Here is a 23077-nt window from a genome sequence, read left to right on the forward strand (position 1 = left end):
GGCAGTCCGTTTTTTCAAAAAGATAAGAAGTTGCTTGAGGATGTCCAGTGTTGTGCCACTAAGATGGTTAGCAGCATGAATAAATTTCTATACAAAGAAAGACTACATTGTTTGAAACTGCTGACACTGACATACTAAAGAAAAGGAGTGATATTATTTTAACCAAAAAATCCTTTCTAAAAATACCCTTCCTGATCTCTTTGCACAGCCCTTGCATTCTGGTACTAGAAGACATTCAATGAAGCTCCCCATGCAGCATTCCACTAGTAGACACAGAAGCCACTTCTTAAGCCAAAGAATCATCAATATGTGGAACCAGCTCTCTGAAGAAACAGTTTCTGCTACTTTAACTGACATGTTCAAGTCCCACCTTGACAGGGAATGGCTCTGCCAGGAGTTCCTTTACAATTGGGAAGCTGCAGAGTCCTCCACAAGAGTCTAGTCTAAAAGCCACAATCTACACCAAACAAATTTCATGGAGCATCACAAGGATGGATAATCCTTATATTGCTCTAAGCTGCAATTTAAGGTAATAGACTTGTCATGTAGGCAAACTTCACGGCCCTCTAGAGGGAGAAGGAGTGAAGGTGGGTACTTTAAAATACCTTCTCAGGACACACTTTAGCATGTAGAAATATCCCTGAAAGTTTCATTTTCCTAACCTAAACCCTTTCCAAGATAGCAAGAAGTCAATTAACTAGAATTTTATCATCTTTAGTTAAAACAAGGTCAGTAGGATTAGTTTGCATAACCTTTTTAGTCCCATGAGAAACACTTGGTTATATTTACTAGTACAAAGGGTTTGACAGCAGTTTTAAGGCAACCTGAAGAATTCTGGTGCTAAATATTTGAAGCAGAAGTATCAGCTAAAAGAGGAACTCTGGGCAGTGTAGAGGATTTTAATGTATGTAGGCCTATAGCATCAACAATTGCAAGCTGAAAACTAACTCTTAATATTTTGATTTCAGTGTCCTTGAAAAGATCACTTATATGGTGCTCATAAAGATCAGACAAGCTACCATAAAGAAATTTGACTTTAGTTATGAGTCAGGACATACTTAGTCTGTAGGTCTATCCCTGAAAGTTTAATTTTTCTGACCTAGGCTAACTTCTTTCCAAGATAGCAAAGAGTAGCTAAACTGGAATTTTACAAGCAGTGTTTATTGATAAATCAAACAGCAAGCAACAACTCTGTATTCTATCTGGGTATTCTAGGTCTAGTGTTGCTGATGGAAGAGCTGGAACAGTTTAGCAAATTCATACTTTTAAATCAGAGTAAAAATTGCCTGGCTCTCTGCCTTAACGTTTCACAGTCTTTTTAATATAAATTAAATACCGAGGCTAAGTGAAGAATTGAATTCCTTGGTAAATTTCGAAAAATAATGATTCTTCTGTCTCACAAAGAGCTCTGGACCAATTAATTTATTTATAGTTTGATGATAAATATGCTGAAATATTATTAGACAATACCAGAGTTGCCACATGAGACGAGAAAATTTTTGCCAATTCATTGCCAGAAAATCGCCAATTTTCTTGTGGAAACATCACCTAAAGACGCACGTAACGTGGGGATATTTCTGAGTTATAAAAAATTTTTTATTTAATTTCTGGACGTTTTGAATTAATGCATATTCTGATTTTGGCTCTCCGCAGATGAATAATTAAAACGAAATTCTAATTTTTATTTTTTGGCTAAATGGCTTTCTCATAGTTTTGACCGAATGATTTTGAGAAAAGAAAGAGCGGGGGAGGAGCTCTAGTTGCCCTCCAATTTTTTGGTTACTTAAAAAGACAACTAGAACTTTTAATTTTTAAGAACGTTTTTATTAGTAAAAGATATACGGAACTTACGAATTAGCTTTCGTACTGAGCTTCTATATTCGTATGTTTTTAACACGTATATGAGGGGTTCGCCCCCTCGTCAGTACCTCTCTCTTTACATTAAAGCTTAAATTTTGTCCCAATTCCTTAAGAATGACCCTTGAATCACAATGGCCGTAGAATAAATAGTTGAAGTTACTAAAAAATACTTAAGCGTAAAGAGCGTGGTATTAGGAGGAGGGTGACCCCTCATATGAGTTATAGTGTCGACAACGGCGTTTGTCGCCAACGGAGTTTCTTATCTGACCTTTGAACTATTTTTAACAAAACGGCCATCTATTATTGGATACCTTAAGGGAAAAGGCGTGGAAGGCGGACTTGTTGCCCTCTGATCTTTTATTACTCATAAAAAATTAACTAGAGCTTTCAGTGTCCAGTCAAATAAGCCCCCTCTAAGGTTTATATGAGTATCCCTTCCATAAGAACCATATTTGCCCTCAATGTATAACATACAACGCCTGCTCCCGGGACCTGGGGGGTTGCATCGACCCCTGAGTTATTATTATATGATCTTGAACTATTGTTTAAAAATTGGCTATCTCAGATTTCTTATCAGATCGGTTTAGGGAAAAGGGCTTCAGGGGGGAGGGCTAGTAGCCCTCTGATCTCCTTTGAATCTTAAAAATGAACTAGAACTTTGAATTTTTTATTCAGTTATTCTTCTCGGAAGTTTATACAAGTATCCCTTATGTAAGAACCATATATGCCCCCAGGACATAACTTTCAATGCTTGCTTTCGGGCCATTGAGGCTGTGTCGCCATCAAAGTTTTTGCTACATGGTCTTTGGATTATTTTTATCAAAATGTCTGTCTCAGAACTTTTATCGGATGCATTTCGGTAAAAGAGGGCAAGGGCTTGTTAGGCCTCCGATAACATTTGACTCTCCAAAATATCCACGCTATATAAATGCCACGCTATAGTACTGCTTCTGGTACTAACAAAAGTGAAGTTGTTTCGGTTTGCAGAAGAGGAGTGAATTTAGCGGACCGTATTGTCGAGTTTGGGGATGATGATGTTGCTTTATACGATTCTATTTTTTATTTAGGAATATCTATTGGGTCGAGTGTGGGTTTTACACAAGTTGTACAGATAAAAATTTTGGAGAAAAGGCTAAAGAGCGTATGGTGTTCCATCTCGGCAAAATAGGAATTTAACCTGCAGATTCAAGCCCGACTGTACAATGCTTTGGTTACACCCCATTTTTATCTATGTCTCCATTTTGCAATATCTTTTCCGAAAGTGATAAACAATAGCTGCGTTCAGATTATGATAAATATGCAAGATTTCTGCTTAATATACGACCATGGACAAAGAATGTGTTTTATTGTCTTAGCTCGGCGTTGCCAATCCAATTGCGGTTCCCATTAAGTGTCAGATCGAATTCTTCAAGTCAGATGAGTCAAGTAGCCTTGCCATTGTGATGTGTCCATAAATGTCTCTGTGTGTTTATATAGTAAAGAAGTTTTTGTCACTTCCCAATCAGATGTTGTGTCAGATGTGTTGTCAGTTTTGGATCATGTCTAAAAATCTTGGACGATTTGGTTTTGATTAGTTGAATGTGCAACAATGTTGAACTTTTTGGATCGGTCAAAAGCAGACTCGTCGTCTGAATGTCAGCTTATCAGTTGGGTTGCTTCAACTAATAGTTGCTACCAAATACTAAATTTTTCAGAGAATAACCTCACATTTCCAATTTGAAAAATTGCTCTAATTATTGTGCAATATTAAAATAGCAGTAGATATTCTTCCAATTTTTTCAACTGTTTTGATTAATCCTTTAATGCTATGTTTTTCATCTTTTACCCAATTTCAAAATTAGGGCGGTGAAATTTCTAAATATACTGAGAGAGACCAAAGCGTGTATTGCATGAGACTTCCTCCGAGATATGAAAGACTTGAGTCTCCTCTTGACAGTAATCGAGACTTCTTTCAATATGACTAATTTTCTTTCTTCTCAGCACTTCACCATTAGCTGCAAATACTTTCTATACAGCAATTATTGTTTCATCTCAGCTTCAAACTAAAAAGAACAAACGATCCTCCTATATAGCATTTTTTTTTTTTTTTAATATCACTCATCAAGTAACTAGATCATTCCTAAAACGCTCAGTCAGACAGAGTCCACACACAAATCAATCCCTATTGCAGTACTGTCAATTCAACATTTACAAAATTATCAACATCAGATAAAATCTTTTTCTCTACCACTTTCAAATATAAACTAGATAAAAAAGTCTATCATCTTATACTCCAAGGATTCATCATCAATGAAGATTCATAATGTAAGCCCCACTGAAAACTATCCTAAAGTTTCTTCTTTACACGACATTATCATTTCTTTTCTTAAATTTTCATATTCTTTACAATCAACTACATAATGGAAAATATTTTCTTTCTCACTACATTTATCACACAGAAGAATATCAACTTTGCCAATGATAAACAACCTATGCTTAATACCTACATAGGTCAACCGAAAACGGAACATTAAGCAACCATATTTTCTTTTTAATCTACTCCAATTTTTCATATAAAAACCAAGTTTCTTTTTCCGGGTAAGAGCTATATTACTACTATTATCTCTCATTTCTTCAAAATTTTTTGGGTGAATCCTTCTAAACATCTCTCTAATCTGTTTATATGGTTCTGTAGGAGCTGTAAGAATTAAATTTTGCGCTGCCGTTTTGGCATATTTATCTGCTCTTTCATTACCAACCATCCCCACATGGGGTGGACACCACGAAAATTGCATCACTACTTTTTCTCAACAATCTTCAGGATAGAGCTATAAAACTTATAGACCTCATTCTTTGGTTTATTTGGAAAATTCTTTAGAGAGCTTGAGACTTCAGGGAGTTATCACGTCAGCCTTTTAATTTTTTTAATTCAGATTTTAGCATATTCAGAAACAACGAAAGTTGTCCGTTTTGTTGGCACGAAGAAGCGCTACCTATATGCTGTACATTATTCAATAATTAGATGGCGATGTGAGTTGTTTTGAACTAGATTGCAGCATTTTAATCAGCTTAAGAACTCACTGAATAGCCTATTGGATTTGTTTTGGGTAGCATATATAGGTACATTCCCCAATGAACTAGGCTTCATTATAGAGAACTAGCGGGGGTGCCTTCTAAAAGAATTATTACGGTAAAGTTCTTGTTGATGGACTTTTTGCTATATTGGACAATAGGTGAATTCATCAAGGAATAAATATAGGCTAACCTGGGAAGATGTTATAAAGCTGCTGTCCCTACCCTTTCCTTTATATAGGGCTTAAAAGATGGCATTGGGCTAAGTTCTAGACTTTTTGCTATATTGGACAATAGGTGAATTCATCAAGGAATAAATGTAGGCTAGTGTCTAACATATAGGCTAACCTGGGAAGATGTTATAAAGCTGCTGTCCCTACACTTTCCTTTATATAGGGCTTAAAAGATGGCATTGGGCTAAGTGTTAGCTCAAAACCTATGTAAATCTTGCAACTCTCTTTTTCATTGTTTTGAAGTCTTCTTTTCAGTTTCTCTTTCATTGGTACTGTGCCTGCCTTAGAGAACACAATTTCTGTAATTTCAGCAGGATTTTAAGCCACATCTAGGTCTCTTTCCAAAATTTAAGAGATTCATTCAGACTTCATTCAAAACTTATGGATTAAGGTAAAATTCTAGTTAATTGACTTCTTGCTATCTTAGAAAGGGTTTAGGTTAGGAAAATGAAACTTTCAGGGATTGGTCTACAGGCTGAAGTATGTCCCAGGAATGTATTTTAAAGTACCCACCTCCACTCCTTCTAAAGGGCCCTGAAATTTGCCTACATGACAGGTCTGTACCTATTGAAGTTTTAACAAAACAACATTTTACCTTAATTTTCAGTTACTAGTTGCTTTTTCTCTGCCTTCAGTTCTGGAAATGCAACTCCTGTTATTTGAGTAGAATTTTGAGCAATATCAATGTTTTTTTCAAAATTTAGGAAATGTATTTGCATATCTTTAAAACCTCATAAATTGGGATTTAGCAAAGTTTTGAAGCTGAAAACAATTTTGTTGTACTTCATTCAAGCAGAAGATCTATTTTGCAAGGTTTCACTTTTATAACACAAATTTTAAAGGTCATCAAAGGTCAGGGCCCTGTAGAGGGAGAAGGAGTGGAGGTAGTTGCTTCAAAATACCTTCCCAGGACATACTTTAGTCTGTAGATTTGTCTCTGAAAGTTTCATTTTCATAACCTAAACCCTTTCTGAGATAGCAAGAAGTCAATTAACTAGAATTTTACCTGGATTAAATCTAGGCTAAGTAAATGTATAGCCTAAGGCTCAAAACAGTTTCACTAAGCTTGTGCCTTATTTGAGCAGCATATCTGTTTCCCTAGGATTATAAAAGGCCAGTGCCCAGTATTAGGCCTAGTGGTGCTTTCCCTCTACTTAGAAGTAAACAGTAGACAATTCTGAAAACTACTCTTAAACATTCTAAAATTCTTGTTAAACTATGCTAATGTCATTCCTGAAGATATACCAGAAAACTTTACACCCACCCCTACTGGACAAATTTATGCCCCAAAATGAACATACACAATGAAATTTCTATGCACTAAATACAGGAGAAATAGAGGTGATGCCCTTCTAAACCACAAGTTAATGAAGGCCAGCATGCTCTCACTGAATTACCTTAAATCACAGCTATTTTTGTATTGTAGCAACCTCAAAAATTGTCAAAAACCTTGCAGTAATTAAGACACTCTGGCTACAAAGATTAAGTCATCAATTATCTGTCATAGTCTACTTAGCTGTTAAATTTGTACTATATGCTACTTTCTTCAGTAAGACTTTGTTTTCAACTGAGGGTTCTTTACAGGATGCTCATTGCAGATATTCACAATTTTTTTAAGTTTGAGCTTAAAAAATAAGGTTTTTCATCCCTGTGATGCTCCAGTGATGAAAAAAATTTGTTTGGTGTAGGTTGTGGTTGTTGATCTAGACCCTTGTGGAGTTCCCCCATTGTAAAGGAACTCCTGGCTGAGCTATTCATTATCAAGGTGGGACTTGAATGTGTTTGTTAAAGTTACAGAAACTGTTTCCTCAGATAGTTGATTTCACAGATTGATGACTTTGGTGAAGAAATGACTTCTATGTCTGCTTATGGAATGCTGCATAGAGAGCTTTATTGAATGTCCTCTAGTACCAGAATACAAGGGCTGTGCAAAGAGACTGGGAAGGGTGTTTTTAGAAAGTAAATTTTTGGTTAAAATCATGTCACCCCTTTTCCTTTGGTATGTCAGTGTTGGCAGCTACACATGATATAGTCTTTCTTTGTATAGAAATTTATTCATGCTGCTAACCATTGAAGTTTCCTAGTATTTGTCTTCCTATCATTGGTCCTAATTCAAGAACCAGAGATCATCTGCTGAAACTTGTTAGGCTGTCAAGCATACCTTAACCAGAGTCCACACAAAATTTTTCTCATCATGAATTGTCAACAGTTGCTCCAGCTTAGGCAACTGAAATGTCAACTGCTTAGTGGAATCTAAGGATTTCTGCTTGTGAAGCTCCAGAGTTGAGGATAGAAGTTGTTCTTCATTATTATTGAAGTGACCAGGTGCAGTTGTATGATTAGTAGTCATTAGACACCCAAGCTATTAAAGATCTTTGGTGATGTATTTTCATCCAAGCAGACTCAATAGTCAGAGAACTAAGATGAAGTACAGCAGAGTGAAGAATTCAGGTTCAAAAATACCTGGTAATCATTGATTTCAATTTCATCTGGTAACAAACCTGACAAGGTGTTTTTTTGGCATAACTTCTTAATTGATGCAATATGTACTTCTTCTCAAATCATACAAAAGGAAAGTTTGGAAAGCTGTTAGTGAGCTATCTAAATTGGAACTTAAGAACTTCTTTTGTTCTAAACATACAATTTCCTCCAAACAGAATTTTCTCCCTAAGCAATTATTGAATTTATACATTTTAATGTTCTTTCTGAATATAATAACCATGCTTGCCTACTGTTACAGCTATATCTCCACCCTCCCCCTAATGCTGCTGGATATAGCTGAAGTAAGAGTTTATAACAGGAGCATAACTCTGCCCCTGCTGGATATAGCAATGGCAGTCCCCTTCCTATAAGGAATAAATTCTGCTTGTTTTGGGGTTTGATGCTACCCTTTTCTTTCATAATAACAGCATAGATCAGAAATCAAGAGGGATTACATGACAAATTCACATTTTTTTGTGATTTTAATTATTTTTTGTTACTGAAGATTACCCCCTCTCCATCTTTACTTAGAAAAAAATACCCCTCACAGCCTTGAGGATTATATATCAGTATCTACCTCCACCCTTACCTTGTCTCTCCCTTATAACTAATTCTGTATTTATCCAAAGGCTCAATGACAGTTGGGATGTTTTGGTGTTAAAATGAGGTATCTCCCTCCCTCCCTAACTACAAAACAATCAGAGAATCCCATTATCATTCCATTATCAATATCCATAATCATTGGATATTAACATTCTGGATCTGTACTAATTGGTCCAGATGGTCTTTTGACTGATTATCTAATGGATGGCATCTTATTGGACCTTGTTAAGGTATTAGACATTTTTTTTTTCATTAGAAATTTGCTGTAAACTCAAATTGAAAGTTATTAATAATGACATGCTGTTATGCAGCAAAGCTGTTTTATCCAGTTCAAAACAAAGAGCACAACCTGTAACCAAGCTCAGACAAGGCTACCTGTTTAATCATCCTAACATTGTAAGCAGAGTTCTATAGCACAAAGTCTTGGGGTCCATTTTGGCCAATTGCCAAGTGCATGCCATCCACGTTTAACAGCAAAAGTACCTTTTTTGTAGATGGATCAAAAGAAATTGGACTACTAGGGACCAATCTAGTTGCAGTGCTATCAAGGAATATTAACTAGTTTCCATTTTTTGGCAAAGAATTACTTTCATTTGTATGAGAAGTAATGAACAGGATATTATATTGAATTGCTCTAAGTAGGCCTATAGTTTAAAGTTGTATTTTTAAGCAATGGGTTTAAAGCATATTTTGAGGGGGTTTGACAAAATAATTTTCAGGTTATCCATGTTTAACCCAGCCAAACTTTGAAGAATTTTCATCTTGCAAGTTCTAATCATGTTGGACACATATTTTAAAAAAATCAATTATGCCACAATAGCATGGTTGAACATGGGTTCTGAGAAGAACTAAACCCATTTTGACCAAACACAGCAATCAAAACAATAATCTGCACAACTTGTATCAAACTCATGTTTTAGATTTGACAGAGAACAGAGCTTAAGGTAATTTGCTAACTGAACAGAAACACACCAGTGCTATTCAATTTGCAATTCAGTGCTCTTTCCAAATGCAATAATTACTATTGTAACTTATTCTATTTATAAACCCTTAAAGTAACAAGACTTCTTTTTTGTTCTTTTTTTGCAAAGCATCTATTTCAATGCATAACTGGTAAAATTCAATGTGAATTTTCAGAGGTGAATCTAGGACCTAAGGTCTTTTGTAGCTAATATCTTATTTTTATCTTATAGCTACTATCTATAGCTCATATAGCTACTATCTTATTTATATTTATACTATCTTATTGTCCTTATTTTTAGGGCAGTGAAAATTGCTTAGAAGATAGGTCTAAACAAAGACATGTCTACACTTTGACAAACTAATATTTTTATTAAGACTTAGGATTTAGAATCAAGCCAGCCACAAATGAGCTACTTAATTTCAAGCTACCAAGGAAAGAAGAAGAGCAAAAGATAAACTTGGAGAGTCACTATATAGTTAAAAACTTTAAGTTTCACAATTCAAATTTACTATGGTGATAGCAATTCTCATGCTTGGAAAGAACATCAATGCTATGTCTTTTTTTTCAAATTAAAAATAAATTATACAATATTCAGATTTATATCTTCAGCACAATAAATATAAGTTCTTTTTATTTGAAAAGAACTCAGACAACCAGCATTTTGCTGAAACATTTTTTTGTCATAAAACTAAAATATACAAAGAAAATAAAAAAAATCTGTGAAGATAATCCAATGTTGTATTGACACAAGTTAAAAAACTAAATGACACAACTACATTCATGGTTTAGAATTATAATGTCATAGGCAGTGCAATAGTGCTGCCTGAGTAAAGAGCAATGTGGACACAGTGTATTATTATTATTTTTTTTACCTTAAATTGTAGCTTGGAGTGATATAAGGATTTTCCATCCTTGTGATGCTCCAGTGGTGAAAAAAAATGGTTTGGTGTAGATTGTGGTTGATCTAGATTCTTGTGGAGGATTCTGCAGCTTCCCAATTGTAAAGGAACTCCTGGTAGAGCCATTCCTTATCAAGGTGGGACTTGAACATGTTGGTTGAAGTTACAGAAACTGTTTCCTCAGACAATTGATTCCACAGATTGATGACTCTTTGGCTGAAGAAATGACTTCTGTGTCTACTTGTGGAATGCTGCATGGGGAGCTTCATTGAATGTCTTCTAGTACCAGAATGCAAGGGCTGTGCAAAGAGATCAGGAAGGGTATTTTTAGAAAGGATTTTTTGGTTAAATAATAATAATAAATAATAATAAATATATTGGAAAAACCCGTCACAATTGAACAAAAGACGGATAAAAAACAAAAGAGAAGAAAACGCACATACAAAACACAACGAAACTTCTTGAAATGAAAATAATCACGAAGGAACTATAATACAACTATGTAAGAATGGCGGTCCACTGGTGGTTACTCGCTTCTACTCTATCACGGTACTTTTCAAGACACGCTTCCACCGCAGTAAATGGGTCAGGTACTGAATACCGCCTCGTTAGGTAAGAATTACTTGTTCTTAATGGCATCTCAAGTAGGAACTTGAGGTACCTGAAGAATATTCTTCTTATAGTTACTTTATTCGAATTTGTAAGTAACTTCCAGAACGGCGAAACGTAAAGAACATGGGGTAAGGCAACAGCAACAAATATTTGTGCACGCAGCGACCTATTTAGATTACGCTTGGAGGAAACCGAAGCTCCATAAGCTGACCTGATCTTCTTCTCGATGTGCTTTACAAGCAGTGCTCGTGTATGCTGAAGAGTTTCACCGATCGGCAGACCCAGGTATACAATTGACTTAGAGGGCATGACCACCTGTGACCCTAGTTGGATTTCGGGTTGAGAGGCATTCCAGTTAAATAACAGTACTTCACATTTTGTCACATTAAAACTCAACCCAATTTCATCATACTCCATCTCCAAAATTTTAAAGTTAGATTCCAAAGAAGACAAAATTCTTGAAAAGTTTAGAAGGTCATCTGCAAACCCAACTAGGGACACGTCAATGCCTTTAAAAATACAGCAAGGGGCCACTTTTGACTGGGCCGTCGATATGCTGTTGTTGAACAGATCAGGTGATGATACGGCTCCCTGTTTTATACCTTTCTTCACCACAGCAAACCTACGACTTAATTTACCTGACAGTTTAATACGGACCTTGAGCCTACTATACATGTCGTTCAAGGGTTTGACAATAGCACGGTCAACTCCGGACTTTCTCAGCTCAACCATATTCTGAGAATGGATACCCGAATCAAAAGCCCGCTGTACATCATATTCACCTATAGCTAGGCTTTCTTTCGAAATGTGGGCATCCAGTAGAACATTTGCAGCTACATGCAAGGCATGGGCACATCCTAAGCCAGCTTGGAATCCAAACTGGTGGGGAGGCACTTTACAACTAGCTTTAATGTCCGAAATTATGAGCTTTTCAAATAGCTTGCAAAACACAGATGATACAGTAATGGGTCTGTATGACGATGGTTCATGAGCAGGTTTACCCTTTTTCAAAACTGGAGTGATCACACCTAAACAGAAAATGTCCGGTACAATACCATGTGTTAGTATAATTTGGTAAGCTATTGCTAAATGCTCCGATAGAACTGGACCACCATTCAGTAGGTGTAGAGCACAGATTTGGTCGGCACCGGCGGATAATTTCTTCTTTAATTTTTGACAAAGGTGGGTTATTTTCGCACTAGAAATCACGAGGTAATTATGCTCTTTCGTCATAAGCTGATCGAGCTCTTCGCTAAACTTTTTATTTTTCACTTCATCTGGTGGGGAGAATTCAGCAGCAAAATAATCTACCCATATTTCCTCATCTATATCACTAGCATTTTGTCCCGTACTTTCTACAGGCCTGGCACGGAGCTTCCAGACCAAATTAGGGTTTTCAATGATTTTTGAAACTGTTTCCCGTTTGAGGCTACTACGATGTTTTCGTAGCTCTTTCGCGAACCGCCGTTTTGTATAAACCCGCAATTCATTGACTACCCCGCTTTTTGGCCGGTCGCACTCGTGCCAAACCCCCAGCCAGAACTTGGCAGCTGCTCTTGCCTTCACAAGCTCACTGTTAGAGGCCCATCCTTTCACTCGCGACCCACGTCGGACGCTACGTAATGGGACAGCAACCCTTTCAGCTACTCTCAAGGAGTGGCAAATTTCGTAGAAATACATGTTCAGTTGCAGGCGTATCTCGCTTTCCGTTAGGTCACAATCCCACTGTAGGAGGTGGAAAGGCACTTTAATTTTCTTCAAAATTTGTTCACAATTGAGCTGGAACTGCTCACGGACTACTTTTTTCCAATCACGTGCTGGCTCAGGCTTGGTTTTTGGAGCACACTGGGGACTGACGGCTGGTATTGCAAAAGAGAGAGGTAAATGATCCGAATAGGCACCGTCAGATCCAACCGAGACTGACTCTAGGTCCAGTTTGTAAGTTACTACATGATCAAGATTTGAGACGGTTTTTGCGGTACTGATATAGGAATAGCACTTATCCTTCTTAGCAACTTTAAATCCGCTTGGTAAGGCGTTCAGCAATAGTACAGCCCGAGGGCAGGAATGATCGTCGAGATTGCAGTTAAAGTCACCAAGAATTATAACAGGGCATGATTTCTGGACTAAACTGAGGAGGCACTTTCCGAGCTTCTGGCATGCTTTTGCAAACTTCTTTTCTGAAGCGATGTCATTGTAATTGGTTGGTAAATAAACATTTACGAAAAACACGCCATGCATTTTGGCAGCTTGGAACCATTCATTCTGCTCAACACACACGGGGGGCCCCGAGTTAGAGCGCGTGATTATGGCTAGGCCACCAGAGGGACGACCCCGAGTCCCAGATCTTCGCGCAGGTTGAACGAGGTAATGCATATCCGAGGAAAACTTTAGAAGGTTTACACTATCATCGGTCAGAAAGTGTTCCTGTATGCAAATACAGTTATATTCTTTAGAAAGGTCAGTTAGAAGGGGGATTCTGTCCAACACTTTACCGTTCATATTCCAGCAGAATATTCGATTTTCCATTTACGTGCTAGTGTTAGGCTGGGCTTTGTTAAAGGGACAAGCAGCATGGTAGCAAGAGTGTCTACTAGAGCCGCAGTTTAGGCATTTTTGCGGATTACTACATGGGTTGTCCTTACTAGAGCTGTGACCATCGCCACCGCAGCGCGAACACCTTTCTGGTTGCGAACAGTCAGCTGCTAAATGACCAACAGCATGGCACTTGAAACACCTCCTCGGTAGAAAGCGGAACTCTTCAATCCTGAACAGTTCTAAACAAATCTTCAGCGGGTTCGCGATAGCGTTTTCAAGTGTTTGTCGACTTGCATAGAATAACTTGAACGCTCTCGTAGATCCGCATTGCGCCACTTTGTCGCAACCAGCAATTTGACAGAGTTCACTCTCGCTAACTGAAGAGGGTACTCTTTTCATGATACCGACAAACTGGGGAACTTTGACTTTAGTGGTTATGTTCTTCCTTTTCATTGCTTCTGCAAGTTGGGTAGCGGCATCTCGAGACTGGACAAGAATCTTCCATTCATCGTTGCTACGTTTCAGAGTAAGAGAATCGGAGCTTACGTCGCTAGGGCAAGCCTTTGCAAAGAAGTCTTTCCGGGATTGTGGGGACGTTAACTCAGGCGGCATATCGTTTGCTTTCACAACCACCGAGTAAAGTGGCTTTGATGGCGGATTCGCTGCTGAACGGGGAGTGGGTGAGCCCTGGGAAATAGCGTCGCTTATGGTAGTACATTGCTGCGATACCCCGGCGAGCTGCTGAGCACACTGTTCAGATGCAAGTTTGATCTTATCCGCGATAGCCCCTAATCCGGCATCAAACTTTCGACACATCTCGTTTACTTTTATTCTCACGCAGGCACTGACTTCATCAGGGCAGGTGGGCACTTCCTGCGGATCAAAAATTACGAAAGTAGGCAAGGGCTTTTTCTCTTTAGCGCAAAGGGCTAGGATTTTCGCCATTTCCATCACGTTATCAGAATCGTTTGCCGTTTTCCGATAGACGTAATCATAACCAATCTCATTGGCAAGCGTTATAAGTTTCTCCTTCGCACTAAGAATTTCAGCATGATCAAAGAACTCCACAGCTCGCTTAACAATGCTTTCAATTTTGTTCCCCGCTTGCATGGATCGCGTGAGAAAGTTCAGTACAGCATTGCGTACGAGAGTCCCCATCGCTTACGTCACAGCATTCAACGCAATTTTCGGATAGCGTACACAAGTATAAGGGAAGCGTCGGGACCTGCTCACCTATTCCCCGCAATTTAAGGGTAACTAAATACCAGCAGGTACGTACGGCTCTTGCGGCAGGCACCCGCCCCTCTTCTGCTTACAACCTGTGTACGTTTACCTATCGGGAATATTATTTCGCGGCTCGCTTTGCATGGAAAATTCTTCAAAAGAATTTGATTTTAGATCCAGATAATTCTTCAGACAACCAATCCTCACTCGACAGCCGATGAAATTCAGCAGAGTAACCTTGACTAGACTGAAGCCTATGCTGAAGTCATTTACTATCTAAATCTCTTGACAGAGGTCTTGTAAGTTTAGCCTAATTAGACAAACACATTTAAATCACACAATCTTCAATTCTCTGGTCTGTTGGTGGCTTTTTGACGAAATTTCACTGGACTTTGAATATGATAACCAAACTTTCCAAACGTTTTCGGCTGCCGACTTTTTGGCTGATTTTTCAAATTCGCCCAAAAGAAATTATATTGGCAACTTCGGAGCGGCAACAGCGACAAAAAAAAGTCGAAATCAGGACACGTTGAAATCTCTAGGGAATTACACTTATATATCACCAACTAGAAACAAATCAAACACAATAAAAATCCAAGGTAAGTAAGTATAGTATAACACTTTAGGGTCTATTAATAAGGAAAATAACACACTAGGTATGGAAAAATGTCTTTGACTCACTATTTGAGGCAATAATCCACAATTAGAAATTCGTAAATAACACATGGGTTTGTTGACATGAATATCACTCCTTTTCTTTAGTATGTCAGTGTCAGCAGCTTCAAACAATGTAGTCTTTCTTTGTATGGAAATTTATTCATGCTGCTAACCATCTTAGTGGCACAACACTGGACATCCTCAAGCAACTTCTTATCTTTTTGAAAAAACGGACTGCCAATGACGTTCCAACCTCCAGAGGTGGTAGTACAAGCGCCTTAAATAACTTCATAAAAACTCTTGGTTGTTGGCTAGAGATGGTTCTTTTTATGATACCAAAGGATTTATTTGCAGAAGATGAGACAGACTTAGCATGGCTGTTAAACTTTAATTGGTGATCAACAATAACCCCAAGATCTCTTTGTTCAGAAACAGCAGAAAGGAAGTTATCTTGAAGGAAATACTTATGATGCTTGTTGTGTTTGCCAAAATGGATGACATGGCATTTGTCAACATTAAAAGTAAGGAGCCACATGTTAGCCCATCTCCCTAGACTGTCAAGATCTGTTTGAATTGATTGCTGGTCAGAGGGAGTAGCCACTTTTCCAACTAGTTTTGAGTCATCTGCATGACTGAAGGGTGGGTAAATTGTTGACATAGAAGTTGAAAAGTGTTGGTCCAAGAATAGTGCCCTGGGGCATGTCACTCAATATAGTTGTGGGAGAAGAGAAATAAGGAGTTCCTTGTGAATCAAACACTCTGACACCATGTGATCTTTCAGAGAGGAAGCCCATAATCAATTATACAACACCTTCATTGACACCTGCAGCCTTCAGTTTGATTATGAGGAATTCATGACAAACCTTGTCAAATGCGTTGGACAGATCAAGAAGAATCATGTCAACAGGAAGACCCTTATCAAGCAGTGTAGTCACTAATTCATATGTTTGGATGAGGTTAGTGTCCACAGATCTACCAGATCTGAATCCATGTTGTGATGTGGAGAGGATGTTATTGACCTCAAGATGTTCAATTAAAGCTTTGTTAACAAATCTCTCAAGCACCTTAACAGCTGCAGAAGTGATGCTTATAGGATGGTAATTTTCTGCAGAGTCTCTTTGTCCCTTTTTATGGATTGGGGTTCTATGAGATGTTTTCCACTCATGCAGTAGTTCCCCATTTTGAAGAGATAACCAGAGCAGCATGCACAGGGGGTAACTGAGAGCTTTTCAACACTCCTTAAGAAGACATGGATGAACACTGTCTGGTCCCTTTGATTTATTTACATCAAGCTTCCCAAGGCTATTAAAAACTATTATTTCACTTACTGACAGATTAGGCATGGGAAAAAGCACTTCATATGATGGAGGATTTTGTGAGGAGGCACTTGAGTCTTGGGTAAAGGCAGAAGCAAATTGAGCGTTTAGAAGGTCAGCCTTATCTATTGGAGATGAGTGTAGTACACCATGGTCAACAATGTCAGGAATAGTATGATGATTTGGATGATTATCATTATTATTATTGTTTTTTGTTTAGACCAGGGCACTTTGTATCAAAGGAATTATTGTAGAAACTTCAAAGAAAGCTCATTTGATTATAAATTGAGAGGGCTAGTGTCCTTTTTAATTGTCAAAAATTTATTGGAGGGCAACTAACCCCCCTCCATGCCCACCATTTCCCCGAACACATTTAATCCAAATTTTGAGGTAGCCATTTTGTTCAATGTAGTTGAAAGATCCAGAATTGATGTCTTTGAGGACAGCCCTCAGGGCAGGGGTTGTAAGTTATGCCCTGGGGCCATATAAGGTATATGTAAAAAGTGATTGTATTCACCCTTGCTATTCAGAAGGTTCAGTGCCCTTCTTGAGATTGATTGTGAGGGTAGATTCCCCCTCCTTCTAAACACCTTGCATTTTCTCAAAATGCATCTAATAGAAATTATGAGATTGTCTTTTGTTGTCATAGAAACTTCAAAAAGAGCTCATTTGATTGGATATTGAAAGGGTCAGTGCCTGTTTAAACAGTTAAAAGTGATTGAACAACAACTAACCCCCCTCCCGTGCTCACAATCTCCCTAAACACATCCATAAAAATTTTGAGATAGCCACTTGGTTCAATGTAATTGAAAGGTCCAAAAAATATGTTTTTAAGGATAACAACCCCTCACAGCCCTCAGGGCAAGATTTATAAGTTATGCCCTTGGGGCTTATGAGGTACAAATAGAAATGGTGATTATAAAAACTCCAGAATGGGCTCATTGGACTGGTAATCAGAAGTTCTAGAGCACTTTTTAAGATTCAGAGTGATTGGAGGGTGGATTTCCTCTATACTCAGCTAGTTCGATTGGGAATTGAAAGAGCCAGTGCCCTTTTTAATAGTCAAAAGTGATTAGAGGACAACTAACCCCCTCCAATGCCCACCGTTTCCCCATACACGTTCAATCAAAATTTTGAGATAGCCATTTTGTTCTACATAATTGAAAGGACTGGAAATTATGTCTTTGAAGACAACAACAACCCCCCCCCCCCGCGCACACACAGCCCTCAGGGCAAGGTTTGTAAGTTATGCCCTGGGGGTATATAAGGTATATATGAAAAGGGTGATTGTATAAACTTCAGAGGGTGCTGGATTTGGTAATCAGAAGTTCTAGTGCCGTTTTAAGATTCAGAGTGATTGGATGGTGGATACTCCCTCCCCACACACTGCATATATTCCTGAAATACATCTGATAGAAATTCTGAGATTGCCATTTGTTATTGTAGAAAAAATTGTAAATTTGTTTCAAATTTCAAATTATTATTGTAAATTTGTTATTATTGTTCAAAAAGAGCTCATTTTGTTAAAAATTGGAAGGGTTAGTGCATTTTTCAACTGTCAAAAGTGATTGGAGTGCAGCTAACCCCCCTCCCTCGCCCACCATTTCCCCTAGCACATCCAATCAAAATTTGAGATAGCCATTTTGTTCACCATTATTGAAAAGACTGGAAATTATGTCTTTGAAGATGACACCCCCCACACACACAGTCCTCAGGGCAAGGGTTGTAAGTTATATCCTCAGGGCATATAAGGTATATATAAAAAGAGTGATCAGATAAAATTCGGAAGGGGCTTGTTGGATTGGTAATCAGAAATTCTAGTGCCCTTTTTAAGATTTAGTGTTGGGATGGTGGATACCCCCCCCCACCACCATACCTTATATTTTCCTGAAATGTATCTGATAGAAATTTTGAGATGGTCATTTGTTGTCATAGAAACTTTGGAAACATCTCATTCAGTTGGAAATTGAAAAGGCCAGTGCCCTTTTTAATAGTCAAAAGCTATTGCAGGGCAACTAACCCCTTCCCACACCCACCATTTCCTCAGACACATTCAACAAAAATTTTTAGATAGCCATTTTGTTCAATTTAATTGGAAGGTCTGTAAATTATGTCTTTGAGGATGACAACCCCCAAAGCCCTCAGGGCAAGGGTTGTAAGTTATGCCCTGGGGGCTAAGGTATATATGGAAAGGATGATCATATAAACTTCAGAGGGAGCTCATTGGATTGATAATCAGAAGTTCTAGTGCCTTTTTTAAGATTTAGAGTAATCAGAGGGTGGATAAGCCCCCCCTAAACGTTGTATTTTCACAAAATGCATCTAATGGAAATTTTAAGATGGCCATTTGTTGTCATAGAAACTTCAAAAAAGGCTAATTTGATTAGAAATTGAAAGAGCTAGTGCCCTTTTTATTAGTCAAAAGTGATTGGAGAACAACAAGCCCACACACATGCCCATCAATTCCCGAAACACATCTGATTAAAATTTTGAGATAGCCATTTTGTTTAGTGTAGTTGAAATGTCAGGAAATTTTGTCTTTGACAACCCCATACCTTCTCAAGACCAGACCATGATTTGCACTCAACTGGAAAAAATGGTAGTGGGCTGTCAAGTTAGTATACATATGCTGATATGTATTCCTTAAAGTTTTAAGAAATTTTTAAAATGCTTTTACTAGATATATGAAAGGGGAAGTCCTCCCCCTTGCTCCCCCATTACAGTGTGAGTGTCTGGTGCCCCTTTTAAGAATAACAAGAGATTGGAGAGCAGGCAGCCCATCTCTAAAGCACATTCATTTTCCAAACGCGTCCAGTCAAGATTATGAGACAGCCATTTTGTTCAGCTTAGTTAAACAGTCCAGTAACTATGTTTTAGGGATATAAGGTATGTTACCCCCCCCCCCCATTATGCATTCAATTTGCCCTTTCAATGATCAGAATACAATTTGCCCTTTGCTGAAAACAAAATACGTTTGAAATGTTTTCACCTTTCATACATTTATGAATGAAAAATTATCAAAACCTTAAGGATGAAATGTCAGTATATGCCAATTACACTGGCAATCTATGGTCATTTGCTTTTTTTTTTCAGTAAAGTGCAAATTGTTTTCTGGTTTTTAGGAGGCACAGGGGTTAACAGCCTTACTTATGTTAATTTTGCTTGTTCCAAGTTTGACTTGGCTATGTATTGTAATTTCTTACAAACAATAATACTCCTTTTCATCCAACCATATTCTTTAGTAGTAATATCAACTAGGACTTTTTACCAAACTTACTATTAATTGCCAATTTTTAAAGTGTATTCAAACTTTAGCCAAAATTGACATTGTATAAATAAATTTAGGACGGTACTAATCAGTGTACAAAAGGGACCAGTACCTCAAGCTATATCATGGTTAGGCCTGGGTGTGATTTGAAGAACAATCAGAAATTGAATAAAAAAGAGCTTTTCAACAGAAAGCAATGACAACAGATTTGAAACATATTTCAACAGATTATTCTTTGTATGAAGGGGACTGTTTCCTCTGTAGTTCCTTACTCTTTACTGTGAATTTTGGCTTTTGTTTAAATAAAAAAAAGATTTTTCAAAGCACTAAAAAACTTGTTTAACGAGTAGGGTGTTGATAAGGGAGCTGTCCCATTTATATACAGAGTAATTTCAATTTGTTTAAGTTTTAAACTTGCTGCTTACTTTAGTTGAAAACCCTTCTCTATTTGTTTAATTACATTCCATGAAACTGTAAAGAATTATGAAGGCAATACTTTTGGTAACACAGAAAAAAAATAATCAATATTTCAATGATATCTGTTTGGATTTTGATGGGTAATCAAACAGTTCGTGGTAACGAACCGTAAGTAAGGAGAAATTATTTCGTATATTAGTCAGGTTGCCCCATCCTCAACACCTCGCTCTTTAAATTTTGTCTCAATTCTTTAAAACGACTCCTGAAACAAAAGCGTTGTTTAATTAGAACAATACATATATTGTTTAAAGTGCTGAAAAATTGTAGCGTGAAGATCGAGGTGTTGAGGAGGGGGCAACCTCACTCATATACGTGATAATTCCCGTTTGTGTTAAGTTTTAATGTTGCCCCTTCAGTTAAAAATTTTTTTTTTAATTTAATGATGCTCAAAGAAAAACATTTTTCTGAAGGTAATGGATACATAACAATACATATAATAATAAAAAAAGTAAGTAATTACACAAAAAAATACACAAAACAATAGCCTACTTACAAAAACTAAGATACAAACTCCCAGCAGTCAGTTCTGTTGAACAAAGCTGATGTGTTGGACAGATATTTTTAACAATATCAACAGTTTTGAACCTGGTTGTCAAATATCCAAATATATTTTTAGTTTAACTTTGAATACCAAAAACCAATATATTTGACACCTTTATACTTCATAACTGTAAAAAATTGAAATCTTTTTCAAAGTGGCAACTAGGTAAATGCAATCACTCCTGAAAAAAAAGAAGACAAAAACATATCCATTTAGGGGAAAAAATTCTCACCATTCTGTTCAGAGGAAACACCTCCGATTATGGTTGCGTACTCTCGCAATGCAAGTAAAAGTTGACGGCATATTTTTACCGAAATTAACCCTTAGTAAGTTGTTTTCCATAATTATACAAATTTTCTTATGTGCTAATAACTACACTAATTACTTATTAACAAATACATATTTAGGATCACCATGAAAAGCTGATTCTTTGATTTAATGTTATCTATAGTTAGGCTCTTTTACTTTCGTTATTGACAAGGATCGTTATTTACTTACCATTCATTACTATGAAGAATTTGATTTTTTTTTTTTTTTTGTTGCTCCAACCAAATCATTGGAAAAAATTATATTAAGGGTCAAAACCTATTGGCAGGCAGCCAACAATGGGGTAAAACACATTGTTTTCCATGTTCTGCTCTTTTTCCTTTGTTTTCCTTATAATTACTGTATAGTCCCAAATTTCCAGGTCCCCTGCCAGCGCCCACGGTAAAAATCTGTGATCTGGACTATTTATTAAACTGATTTTTTCATTGTAAATAGAAGCCAGTTCCTGGTACATATAGGATAAAGAGTAACTGATAACATTCTACTCTGGGATACCTCATTTGTTGGGGGATGAATATAAACCTGCAGGGCCTATCCAGACACATGATTATTTTTGAATAATTATCATTTTGCTAAAACCATGAGTAAGTCTTATATCTTTTTATGTACATTTACTAATCTCAGGTAGGTTTGAAACTATATAGAGTATATGTTACCACCTCGTAAGTGTTTGAATCTCCATTGCATTGATTCAAATGACCCATCCCTATGTGCAATAACTGTTGCTAGTAAACTAACCTTTTCCTGCTTATGATCCCATGCCCCAAATAATTTAACCCTCTCCTCAGGATTGGATGTATGTGTAATAATGTTATTATGAATTATAGATTCGTCACATACAAAGATGTATGCAGGTTGAAGCCTGTTCAGGGGAGGGGGAGGTTTAAAGAGTATGAAAAGTAATGTTTTTGCATCATCATTTTTCTAGGAGGAGAAGGGAGATGATAGGCATACTTCACACACATAGGGTGCTGCATCTCCCCACTCTCAAGGATAGATGGAAAATACAACCCCTACAGGTTGGAGCTTGGGGCTACCTATGATCATCAGCACACCTCCACATAGGGGGCTGGCATTCTTTTGCTGGAGGCTTAATCTTTTGAGAACATGATTAATTAAACATGATTTCGTCAATGATACTGTTTATGTTGGTTTTAGGTTTAACGTTTGAAGTTTCACAAATAGTTTTTTTTTTAAATGTTCTTCAAATCTTATAAACTGTAATGTTCTTAATAATATTTATTGAACTGACTGCTTTCATTCAAATTGATCCTGAAAATGCCTGATTTATTTGAGTTTAAATTACTAAAAGAAGATGAAGCAGACCAATGGTCTCTAGCTTATTGAAAATAACCATTTGATTAAATTCATACATCAAAAAGCCAGGCAAACAGTCAAGACTGACCCCTCCCCCTTCTGCTCTGTTGAAGCATGAATAAACACAGTTTTTGTTTCATATTTTCAGGCGCAATAGAAAGGAATTTGTCACTGAGCCTAGTATCTATTCTCAAAATATTTGTGGTTTACATATATATAGTAAAATTTAGTTGGCTTCTTTGTTTTAAGGTTTGGTTGGTTATTGTAAGTTCGGTGGTCATATGTCCATCCATGCATCGATTTCTTGGTTTCTGTTCATAAGCAATTCTCTCAACTTGTCACAAAAGTGAAACTTACTTCACTTACGCTGGGCTATTCAGAAAACATTAAAAATGTGTGAATTTATTTTTCAGCTTTGCAACAGCATAGCAGTTCTGTCTAAGTAAAGAGCTAAGTAACCTCCTTGCATTTTCCCCCTAGACCACTTTGTATGGAAAGAACTGTCGTAAAAACTTTGGAGGGGGCTTATTCAATTGGTAATTGAAAATTATAGTGCTTTTTTTAAGGCCCCCCCCCCCAAAGACATCCAATCACAGTTTTAAGATTGCCATTTTGTATAAAACAATAACCGCGTCTCTAGGGATGACATACCCCCACAGCTATTGTAGTGTGCTGTCAAGTTAGTATACATATGCTGATATGTATTCCT

General features: G+C 37.3%; 2 protein-coding genes across 4 annotated transcripts in view; one reads left to right on the forward strand and one right to left on the reverse strand.

Annotated features, from left to right (window-relative positions):
* The window catches only part of LOC136038488 (zinc finger SWIM domain-containing protein 8 homolog), a gene marked incomplete at its 3' end in the record, with an annotated part of 96799 nt that extends 95356 nt beyond the window's left edge, over nucleotides 1–1443 (reverse strand). For both annotated transcript variants that reach the window (XM_065721570.1, XM_065721569.1), the window contains 1 exon segment: nucleotides 1337–1443.
* A 3448-nt stretch (nucleotides 1444–4891) lies between these two features.
* The window catches only part of LOC136038489 (transcriptional coactivator YAP1-like), a 66374-nt gene continuing 48188 nt past the window's right edge, over nucleotides 4892–23077 (forward strand). Inside the window, exon 1 of one of the 2 annotated variants that reach the window (XM_065721573.1) lies at nucleotides 4892–4959. The gene's annotated coding sequence lies outside the window, so the exon portion shown is untranslated. Of the gene's footprint in view, nucleotides 5030–23077 lie in introns of both variants that reach the window. The other variant, XM_065721571.1, reaches the window with a different exon arrangement.

This window comes from Artemia franciscana, chromosome 18, assembly GCF_032884065.1.
Source record: "Artemia franciscana chromosome 18, ASM3288406v1, whole genome shotgun sequence".
Lineage (NCBI taxonomy): Eukaryota > Metazoa > Arthropoda > Branchiopoda > Anostraca > Artemiidae > Artemia > Artemia franciscana.